The sequence below is a fragment of the Hyperolius riggenbachi genome, chromosome 8 (genome assembly GCF_040937935.1).
Source record: "Hyperolius riggenbachi isolate aHypRig1 chromosome 8, aHypRig1.pri, whole genome shotgun sequence".
Classification (NCBI taxonomy): Eukaryota; Metazoa; Chordata; class Amphibia; order Anura; family Hyperoliidae; genus Hyperolius; species Hyperolius riggenbachi.
In genome coordinates, this window is record NC_090653.1 from 244,181,231 (window position 1) to 244,201,588 (window position 20,358).

General features: G+C 46.5%; 1 long non-coding RNA gene across 2 annotated transcripts in view; it reads left to right on the forward strand.

The window, feature by feature from the left end:
* LOC137527704 (uncharacterized) overlaps window positions 1-20,137 on the forward strand; it is a 667,489-nt gene extending 647,352 nt beyond the window's left edge. For both annotated transcript variants that reach the window (XR_011023198.1, XR_011023201.1), the window contains one exon: window positions 20,027-20,137. This is a non-coding gene — a long non-coding RNA (uncharacterized lncRNA). The remainder of the gene's footprint in view (window positions 1-20,026) is intronic.
* Window positions 20,138-20,358: the final 221 nt, after the last annotated feature.

The following is a 20,358-nucleotide window of genomic DNA, read 5'->3' on the forward strand; positions in this document are numbered from 1 at the left end:
AAGGGAACAGAGGCGCCAAAAGAATAAAATCCACAATTTTTTTTTAAAAACATAAATAAAGAGTAGGTAGTGGTGGACGTACCTCCTCAAGCAGACAAACAAACTGTCAATTTCAACAGTGAAAAGTTGTATTTATACACTCCAAGAAATTGTGCAACGCGTTTCACAGGCATAACCCTGCTTCAAAAAACGGAGTATACAACAACTGCAGATCAGTGTAACACTAAGCGCCTTAAAGAGACTCGGTAACAAAATGTTCAGCCTTATTTCTTCTATCCTATAAGTTCCTATACCTGTTCTAATGTGGTCTGTCTTACTGCAGCCTTTCCTAGTTGCACAGTGGCTGTATTATCTCTGTTATATAATCTAATCGTCTTTCCTTTGTCAGCTTTGTCAGGCTCAGGCACTCAGGCAGGAATGTGCTGCTCTGCTTGTGATAGGATATAAGTTATACACACCCTCTCCATGCCCCCTGCAGGCTCAGTGTGAGTCACAGACTGAGCTCCTCTCAGCCTATCACAAGCTGGTTAGCAGCCATGTCTTTTGTTGGTAAACACTGCCTAAAACTGGCAATTACAAGCCAGGATTGCAGCAGGGAGTAGCAGAAACAGCACAGAGGGGCCCAGGAGAACATAAGGAATAGAATGGTATGCTTTTTATTGTAATAATTTTAGAGTACAGATTCTCTTTAACCCTACACATTTAATGTTATTTGTGGCATCGTCGATGTCCATCATTTTTCCTGAGTGCGGTTACAATGACCTGGATGTAAACTTATCTTACTCTTGCTTTTGTTTATCTGGAATCCTGAGGACTGCACAAACCTCTGTAGGACCAGCTGAATGTCAATCAGATGGGAGAAATAGAATAATAACAGTAACAATACTGTATAACAACAACATTTGCCAAGCATGTTTCTCCCATAGCACTCAAAGCACATAAGCATGTATCAGACCAGTGAATAAAATAGTTAGGGTGGAGGGTTGTGCTACAGAGGAAAATCTACAGGTCCATAAACGCCAGACTGAACAGGTGGTCTTTCATTCTGGATTTAAAGGGTACCCGGGCACACCTCAGATTAGAAAACACATACTTACATAAGAAGAGGGAAGCCTCTGGATCCTGTAGAGGCTTCACACGTCGTCCTCCGTGGTACTGTGCAGGCATGGCTGTGATTGCGTGGGCGCAGCATGGCCATGCTTGTGCATGAAGAGGACTACACTCCGGATCTTCCGAAGAGTCCAGGTGAGTGGCAGAAGTGGTGAGGAGGATGCAGGACGCCTCTACAGGTTTTTTGAGGCTTAGCTCTTCTTCAGTAAGTATTATTATTATTTATTGGATTCATATAGCGCCAACATATTACGCAACACTACAATACATAAGATTAGAGACAGGGGTGACCGACAACACAATACAGGTAGTAAGCAATAAGATACAATAACAATACAGGTAATAAGCAATAACATAAACAACACAAAACAGGTAGTAATACAATGCCAGATCATACACAGAAATGTTAGTGCCAATAATACAAGTTCACATTACTCTGGGTGGAGTGTACAATCAAGTAGGATACATAAGGAGAGAGGGCCCTGCCAAAGGCTTACAATCTAGAGTTGCGCAAAAGGTGGATCAGCGCAACACCAGGCCGCCTCCGAATGGCCTCCATCAGAGATGCGCTGAGCCCCCCCAGGAACTGCAAACGCACCTTGAACCCAAACAGAAGCTCTGCATATACACCAAAAGCATGGCTGTTAAGTGGGAGCAGCTGACCAAAAACGAATTACATTAGTACATAGCAAGGAAATGAGCAGCGCTACTTAAAAACAGACTAGTGCCTACCTGCAAAAGAGTGCAAGCCCCACTTGTGAGATATAATACACACCGAGCATACACATGACCTGTCTACCACTAGAGGAGGATGTTGGTTTCCATTAACAGCTTGCATGCAACCTATTAAGTACTCGTCCCTCCCACTGCGAAGAAGTCAATCCTCCATGGGAGGGGCCTAACACAAGTGGGGCTTGCACTCTTTTGCAGGTAGGCACTAGTCTGTTTTTAAGTAGAGCTGCTCATTTCCTTGCTATGTTACAATCTAGAGTGAAGGGGTGGTGACCCTGAACGGAGGGGGGCTGCGTCAAGAGGTTCTCAGCAGAGAGAGAGTTAGGGCAGCGTTGAGGTGGGATAACCCTCCTTGAAGAGGTAAGTTTTGAGGACTTATTTGAAGGTGTTGAAGGAGGGGGCAAGCCTGATGGACAGTGGGAGAGAATTACACAGGATGAGGGCAGCTCTAGTGAAGTCCTGAAGTCGAGCATGGGAGTGTGAGATGCGTGGGGTGGTTAGGATGAGGTTGTTGGAGGAGCGATTTGTGTGGCCAGGTATAATACCCACCAGGTCAGAAATGTAGGTTGGGCAGGACTTGTGTATAGATTTGTATGCTAAACATAGGATCTTGAAACTGATTCTGAAGCATATTGGAAGCCTGTGAAGGGATTTACAGAAGGGGAGTCGTGGAGACATAATGGTGGAATGAGTAGATTAATCTGGTTGCTGCATTCATGATGGATTGTAGGGGGGTGATGTGGTTCTGAGGAAGGCCTGACAGGAGGGTGTTGCAGTAGTCCAGGCGGGAGATGATGGACAAGGAGTTTGCCAGTGTCCGGGGTCAGGAAGGACCAATCTTAGAGATGTTGCGTAAATGGAAGTTGCAGACCCTAGTGATGGTTTGGATAATGGGGGGGTGAAGGAGAGGGCCGAGTCCAGGGTGACACCCAGGCAGCGGGCTTGTGTAGTTGAGCGGATAATTGTACCGTTGACAGTGACATAGATGTCTTTGGGGGGTGAGACTGCACAGGGCAGGCAGATTAGGAGTTCTGTTTTATCTAAGTTTAACTTTAGGAACCTGGCTGACATCCAGGATGAGATGGCTGAGAAGCAGGATGATACCTTCTCCATGGTGGTGGTGGAGAGGTCCATGGTAAGGAGGTAGACCTGGGTGTCGTCTGCATATAGGTGATAGTTGAAGCCCAGAGAGGAGATAAGTTTGCAGAAAGAGGCAGTGTAAATTGAGAACAGCAGGGGGTCAAGAACAAAGCCTTGAGGGATCCCAACTGAAAGGGGGGTGGAGGTTGAGAAGGAACCATTAAAGGAGGTGTTAAAGGAATGATTTGAGAGGTATGAGGAGAACCAAGCTAGGAGGAGGTCTTGAATTCTGATTGCAGGGATTGGAGTAGCAGGGAATGTCAAATGATGATGACAGGTCGAGGAGAAGGAGAATGGTGTATTTTTGTGGGGCCTTGGCGAGCATGAAGTCATTGATAACCTTGGTGAGGGCAGTCTTGGTGGAATGGGCTGGCCGAAAATCCTGATTGTAGGGGATCAAACAGGGAGTTGGAGCCAAAGTAATGGGTTATGCATTGGTGGACTAGACGCTCCAGGAGTTTAGATGTAAAAGGAAGGCGGGAGATAGGGCAGTAGCTGGATGGGAGTGAGGGATTTTTACGAGGGGAAATACAGTGGCATATTTGAAGTTAGAGGGGAGGTTAAACAAAGAGTTTGTGGTTCTTACCTCGAGGTTTGCCAGTAATGGAGCTGTCTTAACTGTGGAAGGGAGTTGCAAAGGGTAAGGGCATACACCTGGGCAGCCTTGTCTTTGTTTCTCTCAAGTAATTGATCATTTGCTATATTGGGCTACCGTTGAATATTATATGTGTAATGAATAGCGGAGATACCGCCGCGCAAGCAAGCGACAGGGCAGCTGTCTCCACGTTCAAGCCGGCGGCCTTCTCCGCGCAGCAACATGTCTCTGGTTCGCCTAGTCCTTCTAGTGCACACAGATGGAGAGCTGCGCGCCAGGCGGCAGGACATGACCTTTATGCCAGCAGAAGGGGAATCAGCTGATCAGGCCGATCAGCTGATCCCAGCTGGACTCTGGATTGGCTGAGTGGCTGGGGCGGTGTTGTGGAGCGCTGCAAGTATATATAGGACTTGCTTGTCAGTTGCAGGTTGTCTGCCGTTGCGAATACTCACGTGTGAGCACTCAGACCTCACGACACTACAAGAACAAGACGAAGCTGCATACTGTAGGCAGCGAATCGCGATGGCTTCTCACGGGGGCACTCTCTCTCCTTGCCCTGTGCCATCACACCTTGGTAAGCTTCAGCTTTTAGACACGTATTATCACTTAATGTTTCATTTTTTCCGTTTTTCATTGCCTTTACCAACACGATGTTATACATGTGAACACTTGCACAGTGGATGGCTTTACACTTGGTTTCCCATCCTAATAGTTTCCATGGACATCTTTGTCCTCCATGCACTTTCTACATTGCACTTTACTAACCACAGTGCTGGACTACTGACTTGGTGAACATTATTTTCTACCTCCTAACTTCTTATTCCTTGGATCACTTGATACTATATTCTGAATTTGTGATATAATACAGGGTGTTATGGATGATTATTGTGATTATGAACATGTTTATGACGTTTGATATATATTACAGAGTGCCCCCTTGTATTGATCTTAAGTGTTTTTAATTTTGTTGTACTTAATAAAGTTTTCATATATTTTTGTACTTATGGGTTGAGTGGTGCGGTTTTTTAGGGAACTTCTTGTTCTTGTAGTGTCGTGATGTTTATATTGGTTCCTTTCTGCACACTCCCTACTTATTTATCCATATTTCATGGTAGTGTGGATGGTGCTTGCCTCTTTGCTCTGTTTTAAATAGCACTCAGACCTCAGTCAGATTGTTAGAACCAGTTGGAGCTGGGAATTCACACTTAGCCAGATTCCACTTTAGTCGCTATTGTGTTATTGTACTGTTATACTCTAGACTAGTTCCCAGGTGTTGAGACCAAGGACCTCACACCTAAGACTAGGAGATTGCTGTGTTACTACTGTTATACTTCAGACTAGTTCCCAGGTGTTGAGACCAAGGACCTCACACCTAAGACTAGGAGATTGCTGTGTTACTACTGTTATTCTCTAGACTAGTTCCCAGATGTTGAGACCAAGGACCTCACACCTCAGACTAGAATTGTGCTATACTGTTACCTGTTATGATCCCTGGCTTTGTTGACCACTCTCCTGCTTACTGATTCAATACCGTGCCTATCTGTCTACCCGTTGCCAACCTTGCCTGTACCCGGATACCGTATCAGTCTTCTGTCTTTGTACTTTATCTGCTCGTGTGTTGCCGACTTGACCTGTATGACCCTTCTGGCTGTCACTCGTCCCTTGGGTGAACAGCCTCACTGTACTCCTTGTGACACCAACTCTCTAGGTGTCCATTAGCTGTTAAGGCTGCCTGCTCCGCAGGAAGACCTCCTTACAGTCCAGTCAGGGGACTTTACCCCATAGGAGTCCACTGGCTGGAGTACAGTCTGATTCCCAGCCCATCAGGGAATCCTTGACTGCAGTACAGTCTTATTCCCGATCCATCATGGAATCCCTGGCTGCAGTACAATCTCCACCTCCTCCGCTTAAGGAGGTCTGTGTCTACACAGTCAGAGGCCACCTGCTCCTCAGGTGTCCACTGGCTGCAGTGCAGTCCAATTCCCTGCTCTTCAGGGGAATCCTTGGCTGCAGTAGTGTCTGTATCTCCCGCTCCTCGGGAGATAACCTTCTTACTGTTGCACCAAACACTCACACTACATTAGGTGTCCTGTGTCAAGCTATACTTGCATTATTGGTGATTATGCAGATCACCATATAATCAGGTATAACATCTGTATTATTGGTGATACTGCAGATCATCAATAATCAGATACACTCTGTGTGCTGACACCATTCGTTACAATATGGTCACCTTTACACTCTGGGCCCCAGTGTAGATGGGCTCTTTCAGCAGTTGGATCTCATCCAGGTAAGTTCTGCCCGCTCTTTTCTTCTCGAGGCTTCTTTCCACCAATATTGAGTAGTACATGAAATGAACCAACATGTATCACCAGCCATCTACGTAAATGCACATTGTTAAAACTAAAGTTGCCATGGCAATAGCTCCTCTAGTCAACACGTATAATTGTCTAAAAATACAGCATATCAGTGAATATAGAAATATAACAAACATAATCTGATTTTCAGACATGGATTGCGGTATTATAAGTAGCATATTCAGAGTGGCTTACTCACCTTAGTGACGTGTTCTTCTCATAGACATTGAGAACACAGCGTATAGCATTAAATTGGTGAGGAGGGTGAATTATACATAAATAGCAGGGATAGAGTTGTTCTTAGCATATGTTAAAGCTTAGAAGACCATTAAACAGTAAAGACCAGGATGGAAGGCGGAAATATTCTGTCACGCATTATCCACGATTTAGTCAAACACTGTATGTAAATGTTAAGAAACTCACTTTTAATATCACAAAAGTACTACAACGTGATCCTGATATGATGAAGGAGATCTGCATGAGAATGTTTTTCCGGCAGGTCCAAGGGAGGGGGTTACCCCAAACCAGTGTTGCCAACTTATCCCTTTACTGGCTAACACATTTAACTTATTGTGGCTAGTTGGATACAGTTTAGGCACTGATTATGTGTAAGTGGTCACAAAACCTGCTTAAATGACCTCTTTCACGAAAATCTTAAAATTTTAAATACATGTAAACATATACAAATAAGAAGTAAGTTTCTTCCAAAGTAAAATGAGCCATAAATTACTTTTCTCCTATGTTGCTGTCACTTACAGTAAGTAGTAGAAATCTGACATTACAGACAGATTTTGGACTAGCCCATCTTCTTATGGGGGGGTTCTCTTTATTTTTAAAAGCACTTAGTGAATGGCAGTTGCTCTGTCCACCTGCCAAAAAAGGGTGCAGCGAACACGGAGGCTGGCCAGCATGTTTGTATACATCTTTTTCAGGGAATGTCTTTATAAAGAATAAAGGCCGTGCTGAGAATCCCATATGGAGAGATGGACTTGCCCAAAATCTGTCCGTAATGTTGGATTTTTAATACTTACTGTGACAGCAACATAGGAGAAAAGTAATTTATGGCTCATTTTACTCTGGAAGAAAAGAACTTCTTAATTGTATGTGTTTTAAATTTTAAGATTTTCACGACAGGTCCCTTTTAAGGTCGCAATACACTATATGATTTGGCGGCCGATCAAGCATCCAATTTGATAATTATTACTGAATCGGATGAAAATTGGTCCTGCCAAGAGCATGCACAATTGGCAATGCGACCAGTTTTGGGTCGCATGTATCGATTGGACATGTTGCAAGATGTCGGGCCTTTGCGGTCGATTGGGTGCGGGGCGGCAAAGGCGAGAGATATCAGGACGAGCGACGAACGGAACAAAACCCCGCTGTACCCCCTAGTGTATAAATGTGAGATACCACACCATTGTTTGGGACACGGATGCCAAATCATCCCTTTATAAATTGACGCAGTGGCATTCGTCTAGTTAAACGAATAATTGGGATGTGAGCCACGGCACGGGGACCAGAGGATCGTTGAGGTTAGCGCGGGACAAGATGTCTGCAGGGGGGTGGTAGAAGCCCCAGGTAAGTGACACTTTTTGTTTTTAATAACCACTACAGCACTTTTTTTTACCATTCTCACCTCGGAAGTCCTTTAAAGCTGAATTATCGCAAATACCTTCTGTTTTAAGAAGGCAAATTACACTGAGCTTTGCTTTTTAGTAGGATGGCTTTTTGGTCTCTTTTAGTCTCCTATGCTTTTCTAGTGGTGTTGGGTCACCCCGAGTTGCTTGTGTATTCTATTGTATTTAGTGTAACTCTTAATAGGAGCATTTCCATTCCTTTTGACCATTCTAGAATGATCCTAACGGTTCTGGCTCTCCAGAACATAACTGGGTACTCTGTAAAGGAGCATACGTACACTCGAGTACTATTACCCGCAAGGATCGGGAAAGGGATCAGGTCTCAATCTCTTGCATGACAATTTGCAGCCAAGTTTTATACAGACATGTCTCTAGCCCAGGGACTAGTAATGCATTCTGTTGCTATGAGGCATAGAGGAGCGATGAGGTGAACAATTGTCTCGGCCGTGCTGATCTGGCACTCCAGGTCTCTCAGTGACACGTCAGGATGAAAATTGGTCCTGCCAAGAGCATGCACAATTGGCAATGCGACCAGTTTTGGGTCGCATGTATCGATTGGACATGTTGCAAGATGTCGGGCCTTTGCGGTCGATTGGGTGCGGGGCGGCAAAGGCGAGAGATATCAGGACGAGCGACGAACGGAACAAAACCCCGCTGTACCCCCTAGTGTATAAATGTGAGATACCACACCATTGTTTGGGACACGGATGCCAAATCATCCTTTTATAAATTGACGCAGTGGCATTCGTCTAGTTAAACGAATAATTGGGATGTGAGCTACGGCACGGGGACCAGAGGATCGTTGAGGTTGGCGCGGGACAAAATGTCTGCAGGGGGGCGGTAGAAGCCCCAGGTAAGTGACGCTTTTTGTTTTTAATAACCTTTACAGCACTTTTTTTTACCATTCTCACCTCGGAAGTCCTTTAAAGCTGAATTATCGCAAATACCTTCTGTTTTAAGAAGGCAAATTACACTGAGCTTTGCTTTTTAGTAGGATGCCTTTTTGGTCTCTTTTAGTCTCCTATGCTTTTCTAGTGGTGTTGGGTCACCCCGAGTTGCTTGTGTATTCTATTGTATTTAGTGTAACTCTTAATAGGAGCATTTCCATTCCTTTTGACCATTCTAGAATGATCCTAACGGTTCTGGCTCTCCAGAACATAACTAGGAACTCTGTAAAGGAGCATACGTACACTCGAGTACTATTACCCGCAAGGATCGGGAAAGGGATCAGGTCTCAATCTCTTGCATGACAATTTGCAGCCAAGTTTTATACAGACATGTCTTTAGCCCAGGGACTAGTAATGCATTCTGTTGCTATGAGGCATAGAGGAGCGATGAGGTGAACAATTGTCTCGGCCGTGCTGATCTGGCACTCCAGGTCTCTCAGTGACAAGTCAGGACTTCTGTACACATCATAGATCCTCAACAGCGACGGCCCGGGCCATCTTCTTCAGGCAAGAACCATCTAGCATGTGTACAAAGCTCTACACTCCACCATGAGGCAGCTGGGAAGCAGCTTGCAGAGCACCCTCTTGTGAGAAGTCACATTACATGGCACAGGATAGAATGTTATGGCATCCCAAATGGTCAAATGGCTGAGGACCCTACTGCAAGCTATCAAGGCCCAGAAAGATAAACGCAAGGAGTAACACCTGTCATTATGAGGAATTATGGATTCCCAGTAAGTATCTGTGATGCAGAGCTTTCATTGAGCATTCCCCATAAATAGAATCTGATTAATGACATAGCAGTCAGCCTGAAGCTCTGTATACTGAGAGCCCATTTAGCTCATGCAGAAATGACTGCAAACTGACTGCAACAAGGAGCTCATACTAAACCAAAACACATTGCACACAATGCTTGTTTTCTTGGAAGAGCTCCTAGCTCTGGCTGCACTACTCTAGGTTTTTTGCAATTTATAAAGTTGGGGTTTTCTATAAAAAACATTCCAAAACGTAAAATGTATGGACAGTTGTAAGCTGTCATTACCAGAGTAAGGGCTCGTTCACACTAGGGGCATTTTCTCCCTTTTTTCAAGCGCAGGCGATTTTTAAAATCGCCCACAAGACGCTTGTGCAATGAATCTCTATCAGAAGGTTCATATCAGCGCGGTTTGTGCGCTGTGCGTTCAGCAAAGCGCTGCCTGGACCATTTTTGAGATGATTTTGCCTCAATGGAAGGTATAGGAAAAACGCAAAATTGCTTTGTGCAGCGATTGTGTGAGCGTTTTTGAGAATAAATACATTGTATTTATTATTTTCCGGGTCAAAGAGTTCACTTCCTGACTTGCGCCAGGGAGTGAATTACAAAACCGCTCTGAAAAAGCGCTTAGAAAAGCGCTTTTACCAGAAATGCAGCACGCAGTAGAGCGCTGGGAGGGAAAAAAAAGCGCACAAAAATGCAAACGCTTGCATTTGCGTTTTCGGTTTTAAGGGGTGAATGAGGCCTAAATCCACCTTTCACCAACTCTTCTGCCCAATGGTGTAAGAATAAGTGTTGCAGGGATAACAACTAGAGAGGTGCAAGTGAAATCCTCAAAGTCAGATTCACAGCAAATCTTAAAAAAAAAAAAACTTTGAGAATGTGGTGCCACAATTAGCCACAAAGCAGATTTCTTTGGGGGAAGTTGGATTTCTTCTTTACATCCAATGGAGAGTTTTTAGGTGTCATTGCAAAGGAATTAGATGATACAGATCCTTCCTCTCGGAATTAGGACATTCTCATCTCTTCTAAAGGCGAAGAGTGAGAGGGATTTCACATTCTGTTACCAGCTTTCACTATGGCTGTAGAGTAACTAAGCAGCTCAGGGTGACCCAAACTACTAAGAATGTATAGGGGGATAAAAGGAACCAAAAAGACCTCCTACTAAAAAAGCAAAGCTTGGTGTAATTGCCTTCTTAAAACAGAAGGAAATTTGCAATAATTCAGTTATAAGTGAACATTTGTGGTTACCCACAATGCACTACCACTAAATATGCAAATTATCCCTTTTCGCCCTTGTAAGCCAAGCAAGCATCCAGAACCGCTGGTTTATAGCAAGCCTATAGCTTTTAGTTTTACACAACCATATGGCTGTAGGGAGAGTTACTGGGACAGCTGTATTCAGTGGTCAGTGAGTGTATGCACAGTTACACTACACAGGCAAAGGCAGTCAGTCAATACCTTTGCTGATATATCACTGTGGATTTGTTTTTTTTGTTTTAAAGTGTACCAGAGCTCACATAACTAAAAAGATTTCTACATACCTGGAGCTTCCTCCAGCCTCATCCTCTCGGATCGCTCCCACGCCGCTGTCCTCTGATGTCTGCAGCTCCAGTACCAGATCCCCGCACTTACGTCAGCCGGCTCCAGTCTAAGCAGGAGAAGTGCGCTCTTTGCGTATCTCTCCAGCAGCTGCTGAAGAGATACATAGAGGGCGCGCGCACTTATCTTACGCCAGACTGGCTCTGACTGACGGAAGTGCGGGGATCTGGTACCGGAGCTGCAGACATCGGAGGACGGCAGTGTGGGGCCGATCTGAGCGGATGAGGTTGGAGGAAGCCCCAGGTATGTAGAAATCTTTTTAGTTATGTGAGCTCTGGTTTCAAGTAAAATGTTAGTATTGTGCAAATTTGCACATAACTATGCATTACTACTGTTACTGTGAAAATTACTATTCTACACATTTCTCCACAATTCGGCACTCCTACTGTTATTGTAAAGATTAGTATTGTGAACATTTCCATTCATTTCAATCGATAGCATTTAAGCACTGGTGTATGTATATAATCTTTTAATGCAAATGTTCTCATATGATTTCTCTGCAGAAAAAAATTGCCTATATTTATGCTTTTTTGGGGGGGGAGGGGCAGACATACAAATCCTATACGATGCAAGTCGATGGAAAATTTTTTTTTGCAAAAAATGAGAAAATTTGCATAGAAATGTAAAGTTATTTACATACAAATTCACATAAATGAACTTCATGAATATTGGAATGCAAAAATTCACGTTAAAAATGCCAACGAAAAAAAGAATTATCAGATGCAAAAAAACGCAAAACTCAAAATCTCAGATGCAAAAAAGTCCAAAAAATAGTTAGAAAATTGCAGGGATAACTGTGAAGACACTACAAACACCAAGTTAAAACCTGACAAATCTGGCTTTGCAAATTTGGCCTAATTGACTAATCACGAGATATCGCTCATGCACATGTGCATTTGCTTTCGCATGCCAAAATATGCAGGATCTAAAACTAATAAGCGGTTGCCCTGCGGGGATTAGTTCATGCTGCATTAGCACTATCCAGGAGCGCCACGGGGAGGCTCCCCAATGCCCCCATACAATCGGGGAGCCGCAGGGTTCCAAGCCCTCTTACTGCTGGGAAACCACACAGCGGCACCCCGGAGGGGGAGGCTAAAAAGGGGCAGGCGATCCCCCCAAGTGTGGCCAGCGCCAGGAAGAGTCGCTCGCACCCACCTCCCAAAATTTAAAATCAGGTACTTACCTTTACGTCCATTGCGTTCTGCTACATGAGCATGACTTGGGAGCAACACATGAGAAAGGAAAGGAGTGAAGCATGGGCCACACCAAGCTTTGGAGCTCAGGGCTGGGTTTCACGCAACACACTCTGGGGGGAAGGGGGGGCGCGGTAAGGACAGGCACAGACAGCCTGCTCCAGGGCTCTCACCACCTAGAACAGGCCATCCACCACCCGCCTTCAGAGGGGAAAGATGTGGAAACACTACAGCAAAGAATTTTATTTGTGCATCAAACACCAAGTTAAAACCTGACAAATCTGGCTATGCGAGCGGCTCTTCCCGGCGCTGGCCATGCTTGGAGGGGGTGCCGCTGTGTGGTTTCCCAGCAGTGAGAGGGCTTAGAACTAGTGTTGGGTGAACAGTGTTCGCCACTGTTCGGGTTCTGCAGAACATCACCCTGTTTGGGTGATGTTCGAGTTCGACCGAATACCTGATGGTGTTCGGCCAAACCGTTCGGCCATATGGCCGAACTAAGAGCGCACGGCCGAACGTTCCCCGAATGTTCGGCTAGCGCTGTGATTGGCCGAACAGGTCACGTGGTTCGGACCCGAACGCGCTCTGATTGGCCGAACGGGTCACGTGGTTCGGGTAAATAAATACCCGATCCACGTCATTTATCCGCCATTTGTCTGTGGGTTTAGCTTTGGGTAGGCAGGCAGGGTAGTTCTCTCTCCAGCCAGGCTAGCCAGGGTCCCCCCAGTCATTGTGTCGCTGCTGGGAACAGTAGTACACCGCTCACCCACACTATATAGCATTGTGCTCTGTGTCGCTGCTGGGAACAGTAGTACACCGCTCACCCACCACTGTATAGCATTGTGCTCTGTGTCGCTGCTGGGAATAGTAGTACACCGCTCACCCACCACTGTATAGCATTGTGCTCTGTGTCGCTGCTGGGAATAGTAGTACACCGCTCACCCACCACTGTATAGCATTGTGCTCTGTGTCGCTGCTGGGAATAGTAGTACACCACTCACCCACCACTGTATAGCATTGTGCTCTGTGTCGCTGCTGGGAATAGTAGTACACCGCTCACCCACCACTGTATAGCATTGTGCTCTGTGTCGCTGCTGGGAACAGTAGTACACCGCTCACCCACCACTGTATAGCATTGTGCTCTGTGTCGCTGCTGGGAATAGTAGTACACCGCTCACCCACCACTGTATAGCATTGTGCTCTGTGTCGCTGCTGGGAATAGTAGTACACCACTCACCCACCACTGTATAGCATTGTGCTCTGTGTCGCTGCTGGGAACAGTAGTACACCGCTCACCCACCACTGTATAGCATTGTGCTCTGTGTCGCTGCTGGGAATAGTAGTACACCGCTCACCCACCACTGTATAGCATTGTGCTCTGTGTCGCTGCTGGGAATAGTAGTACACCGCTCACCCACCACTGTATAGCATTGTGCTCTGTGTCGCTGCTGGGAACAGTAGTACACCGCTCACCCACCACTGTATAGCATTGTGCTCTGTGTCGCTGCTGGGAATAGTAGTACACCGCTCACCCACCACTGTATAGCATTGTGCTCTGTGTCGCTGCTGGGAACAGTAGTACACCGCTCACCCACCACTGTATAGCATTGTGCTCTGCGTCGCTGCTGGGAATAGTAGTACACCGCTCACCCACCACTGTATAGCATTGTGCTCTGTGTCGCTGCTGGGAACAGTAGTACATCGCTCACCCACCACTGTATAGCATTGTGCTCTGTGTCGCTGCTGGGAATAGTAGTACACCGCTCACCCACCACTGTATAGCATTGTGCTCTGTGTCGCTGCTGGGAACAGTAGTACACCGCTCACCCACCACTGTATAGCATTGTGCTCTGTGTCGCTGCTGGGAATAGTAGTACACCGCTCACCCACCACTGTATAGCATTGTGCTCTGCGTCGCTGCTGGGAATAGTAGTACACCGCTCACCCACCACTGTATAGCATTGTGCTCTGTGTCGCTGCTGGGAACAGTAGTACATCGCTCACCCACCACTGTATAGCATTGTGCGCTGTGTCGCTGCTGGGAATAGTAGTACACCGCTCACCCACCACTGTATAGCATTGTGCTCTGTGTCGCTGCTGGGAACAGTAGTACACCGCTCACCCACCACTGTATAGCATTGTGCTCTGTGTCGCTGCTGGGAATAGTAGTACACCGCTCACCCACCACTGTATAGCATTTCTGTACTGCCACTGTACTGCTGCCAGTCAGCGTGTACTTTAAGGCTAAGTGAAATGAAGAAGAAATCCTGTGAAAGAGGGAGGGGCAAGGGAAGAGGTGTTTCCCCTGACGGTTCACGTACAGGCCACAGTGGAGCACCGAAGAAAACCCACTCAATACCGCCCATGTTGTCCAGGAAATCAACCCTCACAAATCCAAAAGAACAGGACCAGATAATTAATTGGATGACCTCTCAAGCGTCCAGCAGTGGGTTAAGCAGCACCAGCACATTACGCACAAGGTCCGAGTCCTCAGCCAGTTACAAGGAGCCAGTGGGCACAAAGCTGACACAGCCGGCAGCGACACCACGCACACAACTGCCAAATAACCAGTCCGAAGAATTTCCTCAGGACACAATGGGGTATTCGCAGGAGCTATTCCCAGCCCAACAAACTTCCACCTTTCAAAGGTCAATGGAACAGCCAGAAATGTTGTGCCCGGATTCACAACCATTTACTGTGGGAAATGCACCGCGCACTGAAATGCAAGGCGAGTCCGAGGACTTTGAAACCCAAATCCCAGAGCAAGTTGGGCAGGAGGGGTTTCAATTGCAGGAGGTCGGCCGAGAAGATCTGGAAGACGACGTTGGAGTAAGCTGCGCAGAGGTTGTTCTGGGGAGCTCTACTCCACGGCGGCGGCCCACAATCACATATGACGAGTTTGAGGAGATGGAAGAGGAGGGTTTGGACAATGTGGACAGAGACCCAGATTTTGTATGTGAAGGAGAACATCGCCGTCGTAGCAGCACAGATGAGTCTGTTGAAGAACCCACTGCTGCACGAGTTCGCCTTGTGCCACAAGGTAGGCGGCGCGAAATTTCAGGCACCACAAGCGTGGAAGTTCAAGTGAGACGCAAAAGAGGCGCAAACAGAAATCGCCAGCAAGGCAGGTGCTCCAAAGTCTGGCCTTTCTTTGAAGACTGCAGTGAGGATGGTACCATGGTGATTTGCAAGGTGTGCAAGACCCGCCTGAGCAGGGGGAAAATATTAACAACCTCTCCACCACCAGCATGACCCGCCACATGGTATCCAAACATCCCACTCTGTGGGCAAATGCGGCAGGACAGGGTACCAGCAACAATGCCTCCCTTGGGATCACCAGACTCACCACCAGACCCTCCTCAGCAGCAGCAGTAGCCCAGCCATTGCGTGGTTCACAACAACATTCACAAACATCAGACGACGCTGACACTGTCACTTTCCGGAATAGTGCTCTTGAGGTCTCCCAGTCTTCATCAAACACAACAACCAACAGCCTTTCAGTGTGCAGCCCTACGGTTCAGTTGTCTGTCTCGGAGATGTTTGAGCGCAAGAGGAAATTGCCAGCAAATGACCCCCGGGCCGTGGCACTAACAGCCAGCATAGCCAAGCTTCTGGCCTGCGAAATGCTGCCATATCGAGTGGTGGAGACAAACAGCTTCAAGGGCATGATGTCAGTGGCCATCCCACGTTACGTGGTTCCCAGTCGCTACCACTTTGCGCGCTCTGCAGTGCCTGAGTTGCATGAGCACGTGGTCAGCAAAATAACCCGAAGCTTGAAGAATGCCGTTGCCTGCAAGGTTCACCTCACCACTGACACCTGGACGAGTGCGTTGGGCCAGAGTCGATACATCTCCCTTACCGCGCACTGGGTGAACCTTGTGGAGCCTGGCAGCGATTCCTCACCTGCTACGGCGCGGGTGTTGCCCACGCCGCAAACAGCTGCACCGCCGTCCCTCCCACTGGATAACAACAGCAGCACCTACCTCTCTGACTCCTTCTCCTCCAACGCATCTCAAAGCTGTACCTCATCCGGAAACGCTAACCCAGCAGCAGTAGGATCGTGGAAGCAGTGCAGCACAGCTGTTGGCATGCGTCAGCAAGCGTTGCTGAAGCTGATCTGCCTTGGGGATAAGCAGCACACAGGGGAGGAAATTTGGAGGGGAATAAAGGAACAGACGGATTTGTGGCTGGCACCGCTGGACCTGAAACCGGGCATGGTTGTGTGTGATAATGGGAGTAATCTCATTCGCGCTTTAAGGTTGGCTAAGCTGACACACATCCCTTGCCTGGCGCACGTGATGAACCTAGTAGTTCAGCGGTTCCTGAGGACATACCCAGGCGTGGCCGATCTTCTGTTGAAGGTGCGACGAGTGGCCAAACATTGTAGAAATTCCAGTACTGCTTCGGGGGCACTCGCTAAGATGCAGGAGCGCTTCAATCTCCCCCACCATCGCTTGCTGTGTGATGTCCCTACGCGCTGGAATTCTACGCTGCACATGCTAGCTCGCTTTTGCGAGCAGAAGAGTGCAGTGGTCCAGTACATGACGGCGCAGTACCGAGGCGCATCTGGACAGCTGCCAAGCTTCTGTGGATCCGATTGGGCCAACATGTTGGACCTCTGCCAAGTCCTCCAAAATTTTGAGCAATCCACGTTGCTTGTGAGCAGTGACAACTCTTCAGTCAGCATTACCATACCACTGCTGTGTTTACTGAAGAAGTCAATGTTGAAAATCAAGGAAACAGCTGTCATGATGCAACTGGGGGAATCTGAAGGAGAAAACGATCAGCGTGATGATACCAACATCAGGCCATCTGCCTCAGGAAACGCTGGCCCCAGCAGCTATGACGAAGAAGAGGAGGAGGAACAGCTGGAGTTGGAGCAGGAATTTCATGCCACCACTGACGAGGGCCAGAGCGGTGCACGTTGGACTTCCACAATTCAGCGCGAATGGTCAGCAGAAGCAGACCAGGAAGAAGGTGACGACTATGATGCATCACAACTATCACAACGCTCACAAGAGGATGATGAGGATTCTGGCAGGACTCTGGCACACATGGCTCAATTCATGCTAGACTGCATTGAACGTGACCCACGCATTGTGCGCATTCTGGACAACACCAATTACTGGGTTTATACCCTTCTGGATCCACGGTACAAACACAATGTTCCAAAACTGCTTGAAGAAAGAGTCAGACAGGTCAAAATGGAAGAATACCAGCAGGCCCTTGTGGAGACTTTAGAGAGGAGATTGACATCCTCCCCCTCCTCTAGCCAGTTGTACGCCGACAGACTGACTTCCGCAAACCCAGGACGACCAGGAGGGCAGCAAACAACACAAGCCGCAGCTAGTGCCCAAAAGGGAATGGTATCGGCAGTGTCCTTGGAGTGGGAAAATTTTCTGACACCCATGCAGCAGCCTACAGAACAGCAAGCGTGCAGATTCACCTCCAACACCGATCGCCTGGAGAAGATGGTCAAGGACTACATGTCAGATGGCGTAGCTGTGTTGAACAATCCATCTGCACCCTTCAACTATTGGGTATCGAAGCTAGACACCTGGCACGAACTGGCAATGTACGCAATAGAGGTGCTGGCTTGCCCGGCAGCCAGCGTTATGTCGGAACGCTCTTTCAGTGCTGCCGGAGGCATCGTCACAGATCGGCGTATCCGCCTCTCCACAGAAATTGCAGACCGTCTGACTCAAATTAAAATGAATCAATCCTGTATTGGAAACGACTACGCAACACTCCCGGACCCCAACCAAGTAACATGAACAATGAACATCTGTGATGGGTTAGCGTTTCCGGTCCCTGTTTATTGAACCTCTCATCTGTATTACATTTATGACTGCATGGCGACAAAATGCATTGCTATCCGCACGCTTCTTCTCCTCATGCAAGGCCTGGGTTGCGCCTGAAAGCGTGGCCTTCTCCTCCTGCGCCTCCTCCTGTTCCATCACGTGTGCTGCTGCTGGGTTAGCGTTGCCGGTCCCTTTTTACGGAACCTCTTATCTGTATTACATTTATGACTGCATGGCGACAAAATGCATTGCTATCCGCACGCTTCTTGTCCTCATGCAAGGCCTGGGTTGTTGTGTCTCAAAGCGTGGCCTTCTCCTCCTGCGCCGCCCTCCTCCTGTTCCATCACGTGTGCTGCTGCTGGGTTAGCATTACCGGTCCCTTTTCCTGGAACCTCTTATCTGTATTACATTTATGACTGCATGGCGACAAAAAGCATGTTACCTGTGCAAAGAAAAATGACATTTTCCGCATTTGAAAGACATTTTTTCCTTTGAAACTTTACAATCAATGTTCTCAAAAACTATAAGCTCTTTTTCAAATATTTTTTTTCCTCTTGTACCCACTTCCAAGGTGCACATACCCTGCAAATTTGGGGTATGTAGCATGTAAGGAAGCTTTACAAAGCACGAAAGTTCGGGTCCCCATTGACTTCCATTATGTTCGGAGTTCGGCGCGAACACCCGAACATCGCGGCCATGTTCGGCGAACGTTCGCGAACCCGAACATCCAGGTGTTCGCCCAACACTTCTTATAACCCTGCAGCTCCCCGGTTGTATGGGGGCATTTCCTTCCAAGCCGGATAGACCTGAACTTATCTCAGTACTGCTGGTTCCAAGGCAAACTCTTTTGCTGGGAGCTCATTCCATTACTTTCTGAGTTGATGTTTGACCAGCTCGTCAAATGTTTTCTGTGTTCTTTGTAATGGTGAACTGAAGTGAAATCATTTCCAGGCACACGTAGCTGCTGTGTAGAAGAAGCATGGAGGTGGAGCACAGCAATTCCATAGTAACATTTAAGTACATAAAGTGTAATGCTAGTTACACACAACACAATATTCTGACAGATTCACTGCCAGATCGACTATAACAGGTCCAATCTGATTACCAATCTATTGTCTGCTCACTTCTATGGAAAATCTATCGGAAATCAGATCGGACCTGTTGGAAATAGTCAATCTAACAGTAAATCTGTCAGAAAATTGTATTGTGTGTACCTAGCATAAGGCTGTCGACACACTATGAGCATTTTCTGAGAGCTTTTCTGACCATCAGAGCTTTCTGAGCACTTTTTAAAAAAAAACGCTCCCATTGACTTGCAATAAAATCGCAGTAAAATTGAATCGCCGCAATTTTAATGCACGTCAATGGGAGTGTTTTTTAAAAAGCTCTCAGAAAGTGCTCATAGTGTGTCTAAAGCCTAACTGCTTATGTCAGGAAGAAAAATAAACAAAAATAAATGCCATATGTCCATGATTTATAAAACTTTATTTGTAATTTAATTATATTAAAATGACCTTTCCAGTTCAGTCTGCAGCCAGCTCTGATTTCTCAGTCATGTTGAATTATGCTAAGTTGCAAAAAATCTGACAAATGAAACTTTTCAATTTGCATCACTTGGGCGGTGAGATTTTCATCCATGCAAGTAGGACTGTTCACTACCTGTAGGAGAATATATCAGGAATGTCCCAAATGTCTGTTCTCAGCTCGTGTGCAGCCACACCCAGTTCTGTTCCCTGTCAGCTTACCTAGGTTCCCAGCTAAGTCAAACAAAGCAAAGGAAAAGGGCAAGTTAGTTTGAAAATGTTTGTTGATATATTTGCCCTGCATTAAGAATTACTAAAGAATGATTTATTTATTTTACAAAAGTGAAGTTATCATTTAAAGGACCCCTGAAATGAGAGGAATATGTGGGCTATAACATTTATTTCTGTTCAAAGAATGCCAGTTACTCGGTTATCATGCTAGGAATAAATACTTAATATAAATACTAAATAATAATAATAATAATACAATGTTGCCTTCATTTTGGCTGAATCAGGCCTCTTGCAGATCAGATGCGATTCCGATTTGCGATTTTGATGCAATTTTACATGCGATTCCGATTTGCGATTTTTAATCAGTACTGCATGCTGCGGTTTTTTTTGTGTTTTTGTTTTGACAGTATCCAGGGAAAATCGGAATCAGAAATCGGATTTGCGATTTGCAGTATGCAACAGGCCTTACACACGAGCAACATGCATGTAGCCAGCAGAATCTGCACACCTGCCAACTTTATGAGGTAAGATAAAGGGACACCTTTAAGACACGCCCCTGCCACACCTGTAATCACTCCCCCACCACACCCATAGTCATTCATACCACAAAGAATTCATAAGAAAAAAATATTTTATAATTCAAACCAGGAAGTGACCAGTCAAAAATGCAGTAATTGAAAACAACTAGAAAGATTTGAGAAGTGTGGTGCAAAAAAGTTCCCAAAGTGAGAAAGGTGCT